Genomic DNA, 18,691 nt, shown 5'->3' on the forward strand with positions numbered 1-18,691 from the left:
GAAAAATGTCAGTAAACTTTTACTTAGCAACAGAAACCTCTCCAAAGAGAAGATCCAAAATTTCTCAGAAATTGGTGGCTCCTTCTCTCTGTCCTCTGTGACTAGAAGCTTGGAAAACATTGCAATCTCTGTGTTTAATTTCCTTAAATTCCATCTTTTTTTCCTGCAAGTTTTTCTGCCTTACTAGTGCTACGTAAAAAAGTTTTCCTGAGTCATCTGAACAATCTCCTGCTTTTTTTCACATATGACAGCAACTGACATCATCTACCTGGACTTGGCAAACCATTTGACACAGTCCCACATGACATCATTGTCTCTAAACTGGAGAGACATGGATCTGACAGATGGAGCACTCAGTGGGTAAGGAATTGGCTGGACAGTTGCACTTAAAGTGTTGCAGTCAATGGCTCAATGTCCAAGTGAAGACCAGTAATGAGTGGCATTTCTCAGGGGTCCCCATGCTGACCGGTGCAGTTTAACATCTTTGTCAGTGACAGGGATACCAGGAATGAGTGCACCCTCAGCCAGTTTGCTGACAACATGAAAGGTGAGTAGTGAAGTTGACATGCTGGAGGGAAGAGATGCCGTCCAGAGACACCTTGACAACAGGCTTGAGAAGTGGGCTTGCGCAAACCTCATGAAGTTCAACAAGGCCAAGCGCAAGGTCCTGCACCTGGGTCAGGGCAATCAAAGCACAAATACAGGCTGGGCAGAGAATGGATTGAAAATGGCCCTGAGGAGAAAGACCTGTTGGTGGACAAGAAGCTCAACACGACCTGGCAGCGTGCACTTGCAGCCCAGAAAGCCAACCATACCCTGGGCTGCATCAAAAGAAGGGTGACCAGCAGGTCAAGGGAGGTGATTCTTCTCTTCCATCCAGCTCTCATGAGACCCCATCTGAAATACTGGGTTCAGCTCTGGGGTCCCCAACGTAAGAAGGACATGGACCTGTTGGAGCAAGTCCAGAGGAGGCCACAAAGATGACCAGAGGGCTAGAGCTCCTCTCCTAGGAAGACAGGCTGAGAGAGTTCAGGTAGTTCAGCCTGGAGAAGAGAAGGCTCTGGGGAGACCTTATAGCAGCCTCCCAGTACCTAGCAGGGTCCTACAAGAAAGCTGGAGAGGGACTTTTTACAGAGGCCTGTAGGGATAGGGTTTTAAACTGAAAGAGGGTAGATTTAGATGAGATATTAGAAAGAAATTCTTCACTGTGAGGGTGGTGAGGGTGGAGCAGGCTGCCCAGAGAAGCTGTGGATGCCCCTAGAAGTGTTCAGGACCAGGTTGGATGGGGCTTGGAGCAACCTGGTCTAGTGGAAGGTGTCCCTGCTCACAGCAGGGGGGTTGGGACTAGAAGATCTTTAAGGTACCTTCAAACCCAAACCATTCTACCATTCTATGACTTGGCTGAGCCATTAGTGATTTAGCTGGTGGTGATCTATATCCAGCCTGTGCTGAGTATGTTCAGCTGAAAGCTGCTAACACTCACTGTGGTTTCCCAAATCACAGCTGCTGCTGCTGGTTAAGGCAACACAAGGCACAGGGACTGCAGGCCCATCCCCTGCTGACAGGAGCAGCCTTCTTGCTGGGCCCTCTGAAATGGAGGCGCGCTGCACCAGGATGGGGAGAGGTGGTGGAAAGATGCAGATTTTGCACCTTATTGGCTGGAGCACTGAAGGAGGAAAGCAGAACTGTGAGCCAGAGGGGAGGCAGCAATGGCTAAAAATGGACAGAACTTAGGAGGTGAAGGGTGAAGGAGGACAAGGACTGGCTTAATTTCCAGGATGGGGTTTCCTGGGCACCTCTTGGCAAAGCAGTAGCAACTAACCAACCAACCAACCTTAACCAACCTGTAGGTAAGGAACCTCAGCTCTTCAGAGCCTCAAGAGACATTCAGTACTCATCCCCAAGGCCCCTGGCCTGAGCAGTGGTGAAGCACTGCAGCAAAAACACCATCCTGGATCTGGGATTCAACACAAAAAAGCAATTCCAACAGAAGACCCCAGAGAGACATAGGGATGTGTATGTATTTGAAACCAGGACAGATGGTTAAGGCTCCATCCCACAAGGCACTGCTCAGCTCCCGTAGCTTACAGAGCCTTCCTGACAGCATTAAAAACACTGCTAGAGCTTACAAGAGGTTAAAGCAGCCAGAAGAACCCAGCACAGTGGGTCAGAGGGTAAAGCACTCACCAGGAGCCTTCATCACCTCCAGGAAATGTCCCCAGTTACAGACAGGTCTGCCATTCCCTGGGCAGTGAGAACAGACCCCCTTTTCCAAGGGAGTATCCACATAAAGATATGTCTGGATAACAGCACATAATAAATGGTACTGTAAATTGCTTAACAGTACCTTACAGTTCCACTGAGGTATCTGCTTCATTATTCCAGCTGATGGACAGTTTATGCTCTGAAACGTGAGGACTGGTGGCCCCTGACATTTTATTCAAGCTAATCTGACTGCAGATGCTGTTCTTATAATCTGAAATGCCTAATCATCATTTTCAAAACTTTTTAAAATTGTCTTGACAGCATCCTACAACTGTAAGCACCACAGGTTAAGTAGAAATTATTATTTGTTTTACCTTAGCAGCTCATAACTCGCTTCTGAAAAGAGCCCTGAACTGTGAGGCTGCATGGAGAACCTTTCTCACTTTTCCCACTTCAAGCAATCCCATTACAATATCTGGATCCCATTCTGTATATGGCCCTGAGTGACTTGCCCTGAGCCGTTCAAGAAATCTGTGGTAAACCTGGGTATTGAAACTAGGTCTCCCAACGGCTCATCCAGAGCTTATTTAAGTCAACAGAAGTATCTCCAATTGATTTCAATTAACTTTTGAGCATGTTCTGAGTCTCGGGGCACTGCCCTTGCTGTGACAGCATGCTTTTTATACTGCTCATTTTATACACCTATCAGATTTCTTCCAACAATTCTTTCCAAATTAAATTGCCGTAGGGTGTAAGGGAACATTTGAGAGAGATGAGGGACTGCAAGCTATCCTATTCTCATTGAAAATCAATGTGACTTGGATAGTCATCTGCAAATTTGTGCTGTTTCAAATTTTCCCCTTAATCAAGCCGATCTTTCTGCAATACCTTTCCCCATTTTTGTCTCTTTTATGTGGATCACTTGTGCTGTCTTTTTTCAAATGCATAATGGGAAGATGGCAGGAGATCCCAGCATAGCTGGACACTAGACATTGCTGAGACACTGATGCACAATAAATCTATCTCAAAGAGTACAGTCCCAGAAAAAGGACTTATTAAAAATTAATGAAATTGGTTATTAGTTTAGTTGATATGTGCTCCTCCAGTTTTATGCTCTAATGCCAGTAGTACACAAAAAAGCTGGAGTGCTGCCATGACAAAATATGCCTATCATTTTCCAGTGGCTTTAATATGGGTCAAAACAGTTAATCAGCCAATGTTAATTTATTTCAGTATTCCCTGGAGAAACCCGGGTTGACTTTAACACAGAACTCCTTCTAGCTATTTAAACAAAAAAGAAATGGAAGGACATCCGCTGTGATTTATTTTCTCTGGATGATCAGTGGAGAAATTGGATACGCATGACACACATTCATTTAGTCCTCACTTCCCTTTGATGATTAGGGCTGAATTTTCATTCTGGTGTATGGGGATTTGTGTGTGTCACTCCAAACAACAAGTGTCATACATCTAAGTCCAAATGTATCTTTCCAAGAGTGAAGTTCAGAGACACAATACTCCAGTGTAAGTGGACAAACCAGACTATTATAATTGCATGCAAGCAATATTTATGCTCTAAAGTTGAAGCTTAAGCCTCACAGGGGCTTGAGTGAATTTGTAAGATCCTTTCCCTAGCTTTGGTAAAAAAACCCACATTGTAAAGATGTGCAGGCATCAACTTAATTAAATCTATAACAATTGATTAGCCATTTCAAAACATCTGTCACTTGGTTCTTTGTACACTACTGCAAATAACCTCAATAATGAGGTGTGAGCAGTCGTTCTACTGTGTGAGCATTGCAGCCTCAGCAGAGGAAGGCTGAAGAGGCATAGCTGTAGCTCAAACCGATTGCAGTGAAATGCTAGGCTGGTGTAGCCAAGTGATGGAATTTCATTTTTTTATAACAATCATTTGTTGATTAATATAACCTTTTTACAGACCATGAAAAATCAGACAGAAACATGAGCAACAGTTTTTCAGAAACAGTCCCTTTACCCTTCAGGACTACCTGACATTCACTAAAAGAATTCACCAAACAAAAGCTAACAGAAGGATGAGAAAAAGGTTTATAATGGATTATAAAGCTTTGTGATCACTGCTGGAAACCCCAGAGGTGATTTGAAAGGCTACTACTATGGCGTAATGTTTTCCACTTTTCAACAGTCCCAATGTCAAGTGATACAAGCAATAAAGCTCTCCCTCCCCTTCCCCTGTAAGACTATTCCATACATCACATTGTGAGCAAGTTTTATTTTTAGACTGTGATGAACATCTCACAGGATCAGGCCAGTAGCAAGGCACCAAGCACGTGGTAGTGATACATCACATGTATTCAAGAACAACTGCCTTCCACCACTACAGCACTGAAACAACCACAGAATTAAAAATACAGCACAATTGCACTGCTGTTTAAAACCCAAAGGAATATAATCTTGACTAAATAATTGCACTGCACTCAGATACTAAACATCTGGTGGACCTATTTTAAAAATAGATGCGTGCCATCCCCTGGACAGGTCTCGGCACTAGAGTAGGGATTCAATTCCAAGGAATCAGATGCGAGCGCTCACAACCACACACGCACACTGTGAGAATGGGAAAGACTGACCTTGCATGGCGGAGCTGTGTCCAGCAAAAGCCAGGTGGCAACAGCAAGCAACCAAAGCTCTACTTCGAGGAGGCAGCAGCCACAGAGCTGCCTCTGCTTCATTTGCAGATAGCTGTCCCTGATCCAGCTCAGGAGAGGGTGCTAATACACTCAGTGTCTGAAACACTTCAGTCTTCTTTGTACATATATTGTATGCATAAATGTCGAGAAGGGAAAAAAAATAAGCAATAGAAATATAACTTTTTGGTATCCAAGGTTTATGTCTGGCCATTTAAGAAAACAGAGCAATTCTACTATGCCGGAGCAATGCTATAGCTTTGTTTCAGCTGGGAAGCTTAAAACGAATTGCTTGAGGGAAGTGAGAAAAGAGCAAAGGTTTTTAATAGGCATTGGCATGCAGAAGAGTGAAATAGAGAAAACATTTTCTCCTGTTACTCCTCAGCAGAGTTCAGATTTCCTAATTTCAGGCATTAGTGTTCCAAAACCTTTGCAGTGGAAGCTCCAGAGGACTCCTGGGCCAACAGGAGACCCAAGCTGCAAAAAGTTAAGTCTGATAATCCTCACACAAAATTTCCATGCTGGAGTATTTAACATTGTAATTTCCAGCACACATGGATAAACCCCTGCTGGAAGGGTAACACAAAACAAACCCGTTCCCGCTGGATGGGCTGTTTCAGCTCTGGTTCCACATAATAGATTGCATAATACACTGAGGAAAGCTGTTTTTTCAGCATCTTCACTGAATACTCTAGAAGAATTTCAGTGGAAACCGTAATGCTAACAATATCCTATGCACAAAGACAATTGATGAGCAGGCCTACAAATTCCTGACAAACACCCCATCCAGCTGGAAGTGTGGCTATTCTTCCCTCAGGTTTTTATCAACCCATATTTACCCACCCACCTCCCAGACAGTTTTCCTGACAGGCTAAGCAGCAGGTGAGTGATCTTTTCCTCTGTCACCATCCCAGCTCAAGGACTACAAGACAAGACTTTCGCTGCTATAAACGGGACTCCTTTAAATGAACAATAAACAACTAGTCTTAAAACCTTTTTGAATCATCTATGATAAGATTTGTCATTAGGGCAGTTTGTAGTACTGTTGGAAGGGAATCAAATTTTGGTGGAAAGAAGGTTAAAACAAACAGAACAACCAAGTCCCAGACCCTAAGCTGTCTCAGATATACTCCAACAGGGATCCCACCAATGAACATGATTTATGGACCATGGATACAGTTAAAGCCTCACTATAGAGAAATGTTAACTGCCGTGAGTTATATTTGGCTTTAAAAGTGTGTTTTAAGGAGCTGGTCTTTTAGGTCATACAATATATGTGCAAATTTGGAAACAATTTAGCCTACACAGTGTTGGTTTTGATTTCTTACTCTCTTTCTCTGCAAATTCTACAATTAGATGGGTAAGATGGCACATTTTGTATGGATTATTACACTGATAGGGGTTGAAAGCACTTGGCCTACAGCCTTGTATCTCACTGCATGCCCAAGGCTTCTGATAATCCTTCAGAAATACATTGTGCATCAAATCTTGTTGCTTCATTAGAGGCATACTTTCTCAGTCTGCTTTCTAAAAGTCTTTCAGGACATCCAGCAGTTACGGGGTAAGCCACTCACAGGTGGTGAGGGACTGATAAACCAGAACTGAACTAGACTTTACTGGCAAAACTCATGCATGTTTGCCTGCAGCTGATTGTTTAGCGCAACTGTTTTCCCTGTTTGGGGTTCCTTCCCCAAAAACCTATCACCCAAATCAACATGTGGAAATTACAGAAGAGTTGAGCTTCCAATAGAACATTTAGACATTTCTTCCACAGCATTTACTGTGTGCTTTTATACCTAGTCTCCATTCTGTGGACACCAATAATTCTGTGGAAGGCATTTCTTCTGCCTTCTTAAGTATTTGTAAATGCTAAAATGTTGCCATACCATTTTCCCAGGTACCAATAACAACTGTAGATCAAATCTGCACAGGATATGTAATTGATACAATTAATATAGTAAAAATTGTTACTAAAAATTAAGTGTGGACTTACACAGGAAGTATCCTGGAGAATTTATCTCAAAACTGACTGCTGTAAGATATTTCAGTTTCTTACAAAAGCCACCTATAACCAGTCCTTACACATCAATCTCACTGAAAGATGAGACAAGATGAAGGATCAGCTCATGCAGCAGAGTGAACCCATCACTACAAACATCTTTGGAAATTGGTATGTTTTAGCAATCTCTCACCCAACTTGCAGTTAGGTCTCTCATTTATGAACGAGCACCTGAAGAACTGTCCTTCCCACTTCTGTTCTCAAAAAGGGACTGTATTTTTCCTAAATCCCAAATTTGCACAGAGAAAACACAAATTGAATCGTGGTATTTTCAAGGGTTTGTATAAAGAAGCATGAAAAATAGGTATTTTTCCGATTCTTTGTTAGGACAGGATTGTTATTTGAATATCTCATCTGAACTTTTCTTAAGTAAAATTATTTAAGAATTCATTTAACTCATTGTAACAGTACTAGTATTAAAAAAAAAAAAATTAAAAATAAGCTCCTGTACTTTTGAGCCCTTAACACATGTAGTACAGACAGCAGAATTAACTGACTGTGCGTCCCAGGAAGTTCAACTTATGTCTCTATCACAGGTCACAGCATCAGCTTTTATACCCTTATCCAGGCATAATGCCACTCTCTTTTGCAGAAAAGTGACAGGAAAGCAGCTGTCAGCATTACAACCACATGTGACAATTTCCAATAAATTTCAAAATTAAATGAGCTGCTTTCCAGTGATTCTTTGATGTCATCTAATTTTCTGCCAGTTGGTAAAGTCAGAAGTATCAAAGCAATCTGAATGTTATGGTTCTAAACTTTTCTTCCCTACAAGGAACAAACCATTTTCTGCTTCAGACTTTGAGGGATTATTCAGACAGAGGAACTATTATAACAACAATGAAGGGAATGTTTGAGTTTTGTATCTACTTATAAACCAATCTCCGTTCTTGAAACTGAGATCCCTTAAGCTGTGGTATACACTGAGAACTGATCAAAAGTTGCCCAATCTCAAAGGCTCATTAACACTTCAAGACTAATAAAAGCACCAGGAAAACAGCTGAATTAAACATTTTATTAGTCACCCCACCACCAAGCCCCCTTTTCCTCACAATGAGTTCACATACAGTCTATTAATAATTTTCTTTTCCTCTGGGTCACTCCATAATAAGAAGTCCCATTAAAGTCACAAAAAGAGAGGCTTAAGGGTTTTTTAAGCAGGAAAAACTGAGGCTATATCTATGGTGCCTCCAATGGGAGGGCCAAGGCTCCCTTCATGGCAGATCCACTCACAGATCACACTGTGGTTCTACAAGTGCTTGTGAATGTAGGCTTTGGACCACATGTGAGGGGGTAGCACAGCATCCAACTCTGTGCAGCTGCTTTGTGTGCCAAGGTGGGCAAGCATGGGAACTCAGATACCTGTCACTGCTCTAAGACCAACTTTTTGGTGCAGCATAGGCAGGACCACATCTCACAGTAGCAGTCTCATCTGTTAATAGACAACCACAGTTGAGTATAGGCAGGCTCTGATCTTTAAAAGAGGCTAGACTCTTCTCAAGGAGTGAGAGCAGGTATTTGCATTTGCAGTTATCCTTCAGCTTCAACTTCTTCAGCTGCTTCACATACAGACAGGACTGCTTGGACCCACAAGACAGACCTCTGAACGCTGCAGCCAAAACAGGTGCAAAAACATGTACTTGAAACCAGCCAAGTGAAAAAAAGCTGAAAACTAACAACCCTTTGGAACTATTGGGCTAAACATATTGTGCACAGAATTTGCATAGCACTAGTCAATTTTTCTTTGTCAGAGGAAAAGATCTAGAATCACAAGAGAGTTACTTTTTTCCAGGCATCCTACATCTCCTCTGTCATCAGATGTGTTTTGATTACTTCCCATGCTTAGGGATTTCCCATTCTCCCTCACTGCTGATCAAATCCATTAAATCTCATTCCATCATTCCCTCCACTAGCTCAGTATCACCTCTTCCAAAGAGTGAATGCAGATCTCATGATGCTCTCCTCCATTTTTTAGCCCTACATGATGGAGTTGTACCACTGCATGGGAATTTCAGGTTTCAATTAAAAACTCCTAGCTTTCCTGGATGTGCACAATCGCTTTGAAGTATGGTTTGCACGCACCTTTAAAGGCCAAAAGGGAAGCATCAAGCCAAAAGGACCTACCGCCTTCTATGTAAGCCCCAAAATTTTCATACACTCTCACTTTTTTTTCTTTGTTGTTGTTACACTTCACTCCTCATATTGTAACAACACTGGCAATACTGCAGAAGTCCCCTCCCTGCAGAGCTGCCCAGGCACCCGTATATCCCTATGATGACTGCCAACAGCAGTAAACAAGCCTTCCAGTCTTACACTCATGCTAAAGATGTAGGTGTTTACTGAAAAGCTTCCCAAAGATTCCCCAAGTGCTTGCAGAGATCTTTACTGCTGCGAGCTGTTACATAAAGTCTTTCGTATCTATGCACTTAATCCAAAGCCCAATAAACTCAGCAGAAAAATTCCCATTAATCTCAGAAATTTTGGATCAAGTTCTACAGTTACTAACACTATGTTGGTTTATAGAGGTAAACCTTCACATCTGTTTGGCTTCTGACACTTATATCACTACCATGTATTTTTATTTCAGGCCAGGAACAAAATGGAATGATCCAAGACAAATTTACTTGGCTTTCTGTTTCTGTTTTATCAAAGCTTCCATTTGTCTCAACGATGTTTAAGTGCATCTGCATCTAACATTTTCAGATCTATGTTCAATTAATCTGATTTCAGGCATCACCTGCCTTTTTTGGTGCAAATCAGGAAGTGTCCCATTCATAGTTTGAAAAACTAGCCCACTCATTAACTTTAGGCATAAGGTATTCTTCAAGTATCAGCTACATGTGTGAAGGAAGTTCCTACTATCGCATTCTTAATGTTACTGTAAAGGGATCCCTCCTCCTTGCATGGCATCTCAGACCTGTGGGTGCATAACATACTGGAGAATTACCCTAGGAAAGTGAGGACTGAGCCACCGTGGTCTCAGCAGTGAAGGTCAAAGACCCAGGCTCCAGACCTTGACCTTGGCTGACTGTGCAGCAGTGCCAACATACCCGGAAAGAGGAGAGTGGGGGGAAGGGTCAGCAGACATTGGAGACAGATGGCCTAATTCATCATCCACCAGAAATAAAAAAAAAAAGCTGTTCCAAGCATTACGCATACAGCAATGATTGTAAATTCCACAACTGTGGAGACCTGCCAAGCCATTATACGCATACCCATACTGCAGTTACTGCCCATAGCTCCTGAAAGGTGAAGTCAGGAGAGACTACATAGCATAAAGGGTGATCAGCTCTCAGGAAATTCGTGCATAAAATGATTATCCAAGCCCTGGTGGCATGAAAAGCATGTAGAAGTTAGGGACTGACAATATTACAGTTTATTCATAAACAATACATTTATGCAATGCATAGCTAAGTTACCACGGATGTGATTCTAGATATTATGTACCTAATTAGTTTCTTTCAACACTGGTTATTTTTTTTTTTAATTTTGCTCTTACATAGTTTCCCAATTGGAGCTGCTTGATTGTGTGTCCTGCTAAATAAAGTTCTCTAGTCACCAAGCAGAGTACCTCATAGGAACTGGCAATGCTGGTGACGCCACCGGGGAGGGATGGCATGCAAACCAGAAGCAGGTTTCCCCAGACCACATTCTTCGGTTTCTCTGCAAAGAGAATGAAGGAGCATCCTGGATCCTGCCCTGGCTTTTTTCACACCTAGAAATTCACAGAGAGCAAGGAAACAGAGTGGCATCAGTAATGCTGTCTGTAGCTCAGGCTGAGTGCTCCAAGTGGTTTTGTGAGCACAGCTCTCCTACAGAGACAACAGCAGCCATTGAGTTGCTGAGTGTCACAAAGCAAGTGCCAGAGAGCTTGATCATGGCCTTTGTCCAGCTCTTTAGCTCTCTTTCTACACAGGCCAATATCTATGTACTACACAACAAAAGAGTTATTAATACAACCTCCACAATCAGCCAGTGTAAAAAGCCACACATAGATCCTAGGGCTCCATTCAGGGGTCCTTAGGAGTGCATGGCATAAATAACTCCGCAAATTCCTGTCACCAATCTGAAGCTGCAACCCCCTGAGCAGGTCCTTCCTTTTTATTGCTGGGTGACCTTGGAAGGATCAGATAGGAGAAGGGACTTGCTCTGTGCAAGTAGGTTCAATAAGCAAACACACTTGACAATCCAAGTGTCCTTATCCGACGGCCAGTCTCCAAGTTCGTGATTCTGGGTTGTTGGTGTTATGTCAGAGAACCAGCACAACACAGCCTTCTGCTACCTCAGAGCCCCAGGGGCTCCCACGGTGAAGCCACTCCTCTTGAATCAGATGGTCAAGATAAAAACAACACCCTGAACGCCTGGCTGGCCTGGGAGCCTCCTCTCCAATTTTATTGTGCCAGCTGTATCCATCCATGCTTTCCCCTTGTCTCGCTGCACATTCCAGAAATTGGCCCAAGCCGCCTCACTCAGCAACTCAAAAACAAGGAGGAATTCAACAAACAAAGCAGAAGTGTACTGTGCTGAGTACTGCTAGCTGATCCCCGTTCTGACAGGGAACATTTTACTCACTGAAGAGCTACTCTAGATCCAGAGACTGCCTCAGCCTCCTGAGGAAGGGGGAGAAGAGGAAGAACTAAAAAGCAGAAAACAAGCTAGCATTCTCCAGTTTTCCCTGCTTACTCCAGCTACCCACCTGACTATTACTTCATGAAAATGAAGTCATCCTCCTCCACCCAGTTTGTGGTCTCCCTGCTTTACCTTTACACTGGACACAGAGAACATTTACACGATCTACCTTGAGCATCTAATTTAAGTGTGATTCTCTTACGGCTTGGACTCTGATGTCTTATGTAGCAGATGGAGATGTCTCCCCCAGGTCATTAGGGGTTCATGTGACCCACACCTGTACAACTCCAGTCATTTTACTTCCTCACTTCTTCTGAAGGAGCACAGCTGTTTGGGTTCCCTTCTTTTATTCACCCTGAATTTTGCAAGAGACCTTTTACAGACTTAATCTAGATGCAAAGACCATTGTGCATGAAAGCTTTTCTGTATATTCCGTAAGTACAATTGTGAACACATCTTTTAGTGTCCTTATTAAACTAGAGATTTCAATGTTGCCATACTTCCGAGTAGTGCATCCCTCTACTTACCTAAGTACCCATCTGAACCCCTTTAGCATCAGAGCCAACTTACAAGCCTCAGCAAAATTATTTTTGTGGGATAAAAGAGGATTCATGAAGGCAAAGGGAGGCCTAGTGATTTAAAACTTGGGCTCAGAAGCACTACCTGGTCCACCAGAGCATTTTTCTCTTGGAAATTTTTTCTCTGAATGAACTGGAGAAAAAAAAATTCCCAATAACGTCCAGGATGCAGCGCCCATCAAGGAAGATCAGCTTGAATGTCATCCTCAGTCTGTGTCACCTTCAGTATGACTCACAGAAAAACCTGGGGGCCAAAAACACTGGGGCACTGACTGAAAAGCAGTCAAAGAATTATCATGCATAAAACAAAGAGGGTTGGCAAAAGACTTTTTTGAAAGGTGCTACAACCACAACAGTGATGGAATACTTAGCATCTTTGCAAGATAAATAATCAACACCACAACCCATCAAATACCCTAAAATGGTTATCTAGTGGCAAATCTACAGCACAGTATTGTAGGCAAGTGCAACTATGAAAAAAATATCAGGACTCCAGAACTGTCCCTCCCCTGTGTTTTTGAGCCTTTTATAAAAAACAAAATTTAAAAAAGGTGTTTTTTAAAACAGGTATTAGATACCCCCACTGCGCACAAGAACTATGTGTAAATATCTCCTCTACATTACAGTGCTTTTATCACCTCAGTAAGCAAAACCCATGCTGTTCAGTCCCAAATCAGACAAAATATTGAATATAGCACTAGGGTGAAGCAGAAAAGAATATTTCCTTCATATATGTTTTTATATATTCTAAATATATTCATATGTATTCCATATTATTAATATATTTAAATATGCAGTATTATACATAATATACATAGATATTAAAAAAATTATAAATCTCCCTAGCTGTTACAGCAGCTACATAGAGACCCTTAGAGTTTTGGTTTCTGCAGTATCTGTCAGTCTGCAGGTAATTACAAAGCCGTGAGAATGCACTCAGTGCTGTGAACTACAGCTGTACTTGAGGATTCCAGCTACTCAATATTTACAAGTTTGAATTCTAAAACTGACCAGAAATTTCTTCACAAGCTCCAACTTCCCCTCAGTGTAAACAAGGGGGTGAAGTATTTTCCCCAGCACTATGAGGGCCTGCATCCAGCTGGGCAGACGCTGCTTGGGAACAATGGAAGTCATGGATGCATTTTTATCCTTAAAAGTAAAAAAAACTGAGCTCCATCCAGAGAGACAGAGGCAGATTTTCATTGTGCTCAAAGCTCCAACAGCATCTGCCTACAACCTTTAGCAATATCAACAGCAATTAGGCGTTGCACTTCTGACTCAAATACATGCTCTGTCTGGAATGCCTATTTAAAGCATAGTATACACAGATGCTGTATCACTGAGGTCCTGTAACCCAACAAACATCTTGCCAATACATCCTCTTGGGCATAGCTGCAGGACTGGATTCTAAATGCTGATCCTACGCGATGTAAATCTCATTTCTAGAATGGTGGTAACTATCAGGCATCAGAACCTGAGAACAGGCATGTCATTTCTCATCTTTACATTTCCACCCAGAGGAATAAAGCTATTCAAATGCAAGCCATGACTACGGTAAGAAATTGCCAGTTCTTCTTTGCCTTAGCAAATAGAAGGTTGGAGGTATTTCAGAAAAATAATGTAATTCTCCTAGAAGTGAAGTGCAACATGAAACAGCTGCTGATCCAGTACCACTGAAAACTGATGCTGGGCTCAGCATTGTTACAAACGCTCTTGGGCTAAACTATCCTCTCTGAACACAGTTAACACGTAGCTCAAAATGCAGCAACACAGGAATCCATGGACTACTGAGCAATGATTTTGTCCATCATTGTTACTGCATTACATAAGAAACATTTGTCTTAGACAAAATATGTAGGCAGAAAACTAAAATTAAAAAGCTGAACTTGAGGCAATCAAGGTTAGCAAAAACAAGAGATGCCCTCTCGTGGTTACCGTCAAAAGGTAGCAAACGAAAGACAAACTGAGAAGGGAAAAGTAAAAGACTCACTAAAGGAAGAGTAAGGCAGAATAACTAGAAACAAGGATCTCAGCCTAACTGGCTTCTCTTTGCACTTCACCTGACTGTAAGAAGGAGAAGAGAGACATCATGCCAGGACAGAGGTGAAAAATGCCTCCAGTTAAAATAACGCCCAAATATACTTGTAATTGCACTAAAAGGAAATGCTATGTATTTGGGTTTTTTTAAAACCAAATCCATGTTTTTATAACCCCCTTTGAAAAATAAGATAGTATCACCAGTGAAATGAACTTAAGTGCACGTGTGAAAAGATTTAGGTCTTGTTATTGGGAATGCTTTTACTGACTACTAGGGAAATACTGTAAGCATCCACTATGTCTAATGAGGAATGAGAGTAGATGCTGGAAATACAGGCCTTCCAGGCTCTAAGGTTACCTTTCCCTAGGAAAAAGTAGGAAATAATATCTGAAGACACTCAGCCTGTAAAATCAGCAGGGTTCCACTAACAGTCAACAAAAAAAATTGCCATTCCTCCCCCAGGTTAAGAGCTGTTGTGTATTAGAACCTGGTGCTCCAAAAGCAGAGCAGCTGTTCTTTAGAAGTGCTCATGTGCCTATGGATAAATACACTCAGACAGGACCAGCCCAGAGGACGCCAGCAGCTGCCAACTTCAACAGTCAGGGTAACTCACTTTGTGCCTCCAATATGAGGGAAGAATTTTTTAACACAAGCTCGTCCCCTCTATTCTGTTCATCCTTGCCTTGAGAGTGATCACCTCCCACACCCATAGGTTCAGCTGTAAAGAGAGAACGATTACTTCATTCACTAGAAAGTATTACTGGCCATTTCTTATAGAGGAATTTCTTATACTTTTGTGACAATTTTTCACCTTTTTTTTTCCTACTGTACCTGTATGATTTTTATATTATTTTTTTTTTTTCACAAAAACATATGCATTCATTTTCCTGGAACAGCAGAGTTCTACCCAATAAGAACATTTTAGCAAATAAAAATCGGAAAGGTTTTTATAACTTTTTAAATGAAGAGTGTAATTTCCTACCATTTACTTATGTTCTTGTCCATGTAAAACTACTTATAGTTTGTATTTCTCTATTTGCCCAGGATCCTCATGACCATTACAACAGTCCCTGGAATTAGGAAAACTTCATATAAAAGCTTTCATTTTACCCTCAACTTTAACAATATGTTAAAGTTTTCTTTCTACATTTAGTCCGGTTTGGCTCCATCTCCTGCCCAGAGTTACAAACTACATCTTGTAATATTTACGCAAGATTAAAAACGCAAAACTTGGAAGTGCAATATTAACATCCATACTAATATTACACGGTACTTGAAGAATGCTTGCTAGAGATGAAAACTATATGAATGATTCAGCTGATAAGTTTCACGTATTGAGAATTATGAAAATGAACAGTTGAACACCTGTATCGTTCAGCAGTTACGTTAACACTGGTATTTCCCAGGTGACTTTCAAGCTTGCAGTAGAAAACACAGCCCCAGGTAGACAGCCAAAACCCAGTTGTGTTTCCCTGGAAGGACAAGCATGACAATAAAAATGAAAATTAAGTGGTAACATTCTCAAATTTCATGTTTCTGGATCATACCACCTGTGATTTTTTTTTTCCAGTGCACGAGGGCAGTAGAAGCTATACTCCTGATACTGACCCAGAATACAACCACCAGCCTTGTATTGCCCTGTTTCTGAGAAACAGCTACTAGAGCCACTATGCAGATCCTGCAGCCTATTATGTCTAAGCCCAGGCGCCCTGGGCATAAAAACTAGGCGCACCGTGTGGCACCCAGGATTTCTACAATTTCTGGGACATCCTACAGTTCAGAACAAGTGTACGGTTTCACTGAATTCTGCCTTAAACTTCCAGGGGGAAAAAACAGTACACTGTGTCCTTGAGTTTCTTCACAGGTAACTCTCGACAAACATTATTTTTAAGACTCTAGAATGAATTTAAAGCACTGGCAGATAGAAAAGGCAACTTGTAAAGTAGGACATTGAGTGGACCAGATATAAACCATCACAAAAAACCCACAACACACACACACACCTGGGGGGGGCTATCACTCCGATCACTGCATTTTGCAACAGCTGCATCACATCCTCAGATTTATGCAGCGATCTGATGCAAATTATTAGGGGACAGACAGTAAAGAAAACTTTTCTGTTATTCCTGACATTAACCATGGCCAAAACAAGGTTGGGAAAAACCAGAAACCTCCTTTTGGTTGTACATACTGTCATTTTTTCAAAACAATTCTTTCTCCTCTGTACAAGGTCTTCCCTTAAAACAACCAAGGGAGATAATTCTGTTTTTCCTGTTTTCATCACTTCTCTCACACACAATTTATCTTCCACTACAGTGAGCTGGTATGGAGTTTGCTAAATAACCTACCTTACTCCACCCCTCTTTGAGGCCCTCTTCAATTCTAACTTTATCTTCTAACATAACAACCTAAGCTTGCTGTAGGGCATCCGCAGCACTACACAAAGGCTGTGCTTTGACACCTGGAAATTATTTGAGCCTTCCCCATTCCAGTCCCATGCATGCCAGCATTACTGGTAAAGCACTCACTCAGTGAACCACATTGAAGAATTGACGGCACTAAGATTTTCACTCCTGCAGTAGGTGGCTGCACAAGAGAGGCATCACAGCACTGAGAATGAGTGTGTGGGATGGAGTATCCTCACAGGAAAACAAGGTGTCAACTTAGAAAGTAACCTCTTTAGAAGTGCCACTTCTAAAGGACAGAATGTTTAGTAGACATTTAGTTTTAAACAAAAAATAAACCCCACCCTCCCAAACTTACCTTGAAGAGGGATTCCGACCATCTTGATAATGCCTAAGTTTTGTGCAAGTAGTTCTAAACCTTGGTCTTTAGCAGACAAGAAATTGAAGTGATAGCTAAAGGCTTGTCTATTCACCCTGCGTGGTATTCAGTTGTGTTTCCAATAGTTTGCTAGCTACCTGTTTTCCTACTGTGCTTGAAATGCTAGACTCAACTCACAGGAAAATTCTTAACACAGCTGAAATTCAAGTTATTCAGCTGCATTTAGGCTCTATTATGCTGAGCACTGTACAAAAAACCCCACCTCTGCTCTACTAATCTACTTCCACTTTAACAAGATTATTTGATAAAATTCATTATCAGCCTTAGACGGATTTAGTGACACTTCTTAATAAGCACTGTAATTAGCTTCATGGCCTATGAACTACTTATCTCTTCCAAAATTCAAACTATCAACTGTCAAGTTGATGCCTTAGCAGTGGCAAGCCTGAGTCAGCTGGGAGTGCAGCCTGCTACTACCACAGACAAGTTATGTATCTGCCAGGCACAGATTACCGACACTTTAAGTGTGTCCTTACATGCACTGGATCAAAGAATATGAAACCAGTAACCTGAAGTCTGAATCTGTGGCTATGTTCTTCAGGTCCTTCCTCTGGACTTTGAACATACTTGTTTCACCTGTAATTCAGGAATGCTTTGCTCTGTAGCCACCCTAAATGCATATTCAGAGCTCTGTATGCAAAGGACAAATTTTAATTCCTCAGGGTTTTGAAATACAAAGTCTATTCGCCTGCTAAAAATGTTGGGAGCACTGGGGTTACTTTGGCTTCAATAGTTTCAGGTTTCGTACCCTACTCTCTCTTCACTGAGGAAAGTCTACTATGAAGCTAGTGACTCCCTAGGACTATAGAAAGCTTTGTTACATCACATAAAACATCCTCCTCCTCCTGGCTTAAGACTTACTGCAGGCAGCATCTCCTACACAGTTCATACCAGCTTTAGTATTCTTCTCTTACCCCGCTGTGTGCAGCAACTGTACGTACTTCTCAGCTCAGGAGATCTTTAATCAGTTCACACCCTTCTTCCCTGCACTTCCTGAAGTTAGTGGGGAGCAAGGCTGCTTGCAGATGAAAACCTATTACAGAGCTTTATTCTTCTGCTTTGCTGAGAGTGCCCTACAGAGTAAATGCAATATACTAAGTTCACTGTTTCTTGCTGTACAATTTAACATTACATAAGGTACTTTGAAGGTTATTTTATTTTTACATATATATGCTATTGTAAAAACAAGATCAGTTGTTGCTGCAACTGCTTTGATATCTAAGAAATATATGGCTCATAGTAAAACCTTAGGTTTTCCAGAATACCACATAAATTATTCAATACCACTTTGCCAAAAGGCTAGACAATATGAAGAGATTCACATTTTGACTGGTGACTGCCACTTGGCTCAAGTTATGTTGGTGTCTCAGGCTAAAGGGACACAATGGAGGAATTTTTACACTGGTCAGGGGAAAAAAAAAAGGCGGGGGGGGAGGGGGGGAATTGTGGACTGATTTGTCTTGTTACAGTTCCGTGGTGTTTTCAGACTTCTCCGTATCTTCTGATAATTACATTTTTTTCAGCTCAATAATCAGAATGCTATGTATTTGGACAAGCACAGATTTGGCGTGGTTTTCTGCTAGCATTGGAAATGTGCAAAAAAACCCCCACAACGTTGAAACAACAAAGGGGGAGTGGGGTGGGGGAGAAGTAAGAATGACTTGAAAGAATT

General features: G+C 41.7%; 1 long non-coding RNA gene across 1 annotated transcript; it reads right to left on the bottom strand.

Annotated features, from left to right (window-relative positions):
- Positions 1 to 8,550: 8,550 nt before the first annotated feature.
- Positions 8,551 to 17,921, bottom strand: LOC129736776 (uncharacterized). The gene is made up of 3 exons (XR_008733830.1): positions 15,541 to 17,921; positions 14,789 to 14,893; positions 8,551 to 10,645 (listed from the first exon to the last, which is right to left on the bottom strand). It is a non-coding gene; the product is annotated as an uncharacterized LOC129736776 (long non-coding RNA).
- Positions 17,922 to 18,691: the final 770 nt, after the last annotated feature.

The sequence above is a fragment of the Falco cherrug genome, chromosome 9 (assembly GCF_023634085.1).
Source record: "Falco cherrug isolate bFalChe1 chromosome 9, bFalChe1.pri, whole genome shotgun sequence".
NCBI lineage: Eukaryota > Metazoa > Chordata > Aves > Falconiformes > Falconidae > Falco > Falco cherrug.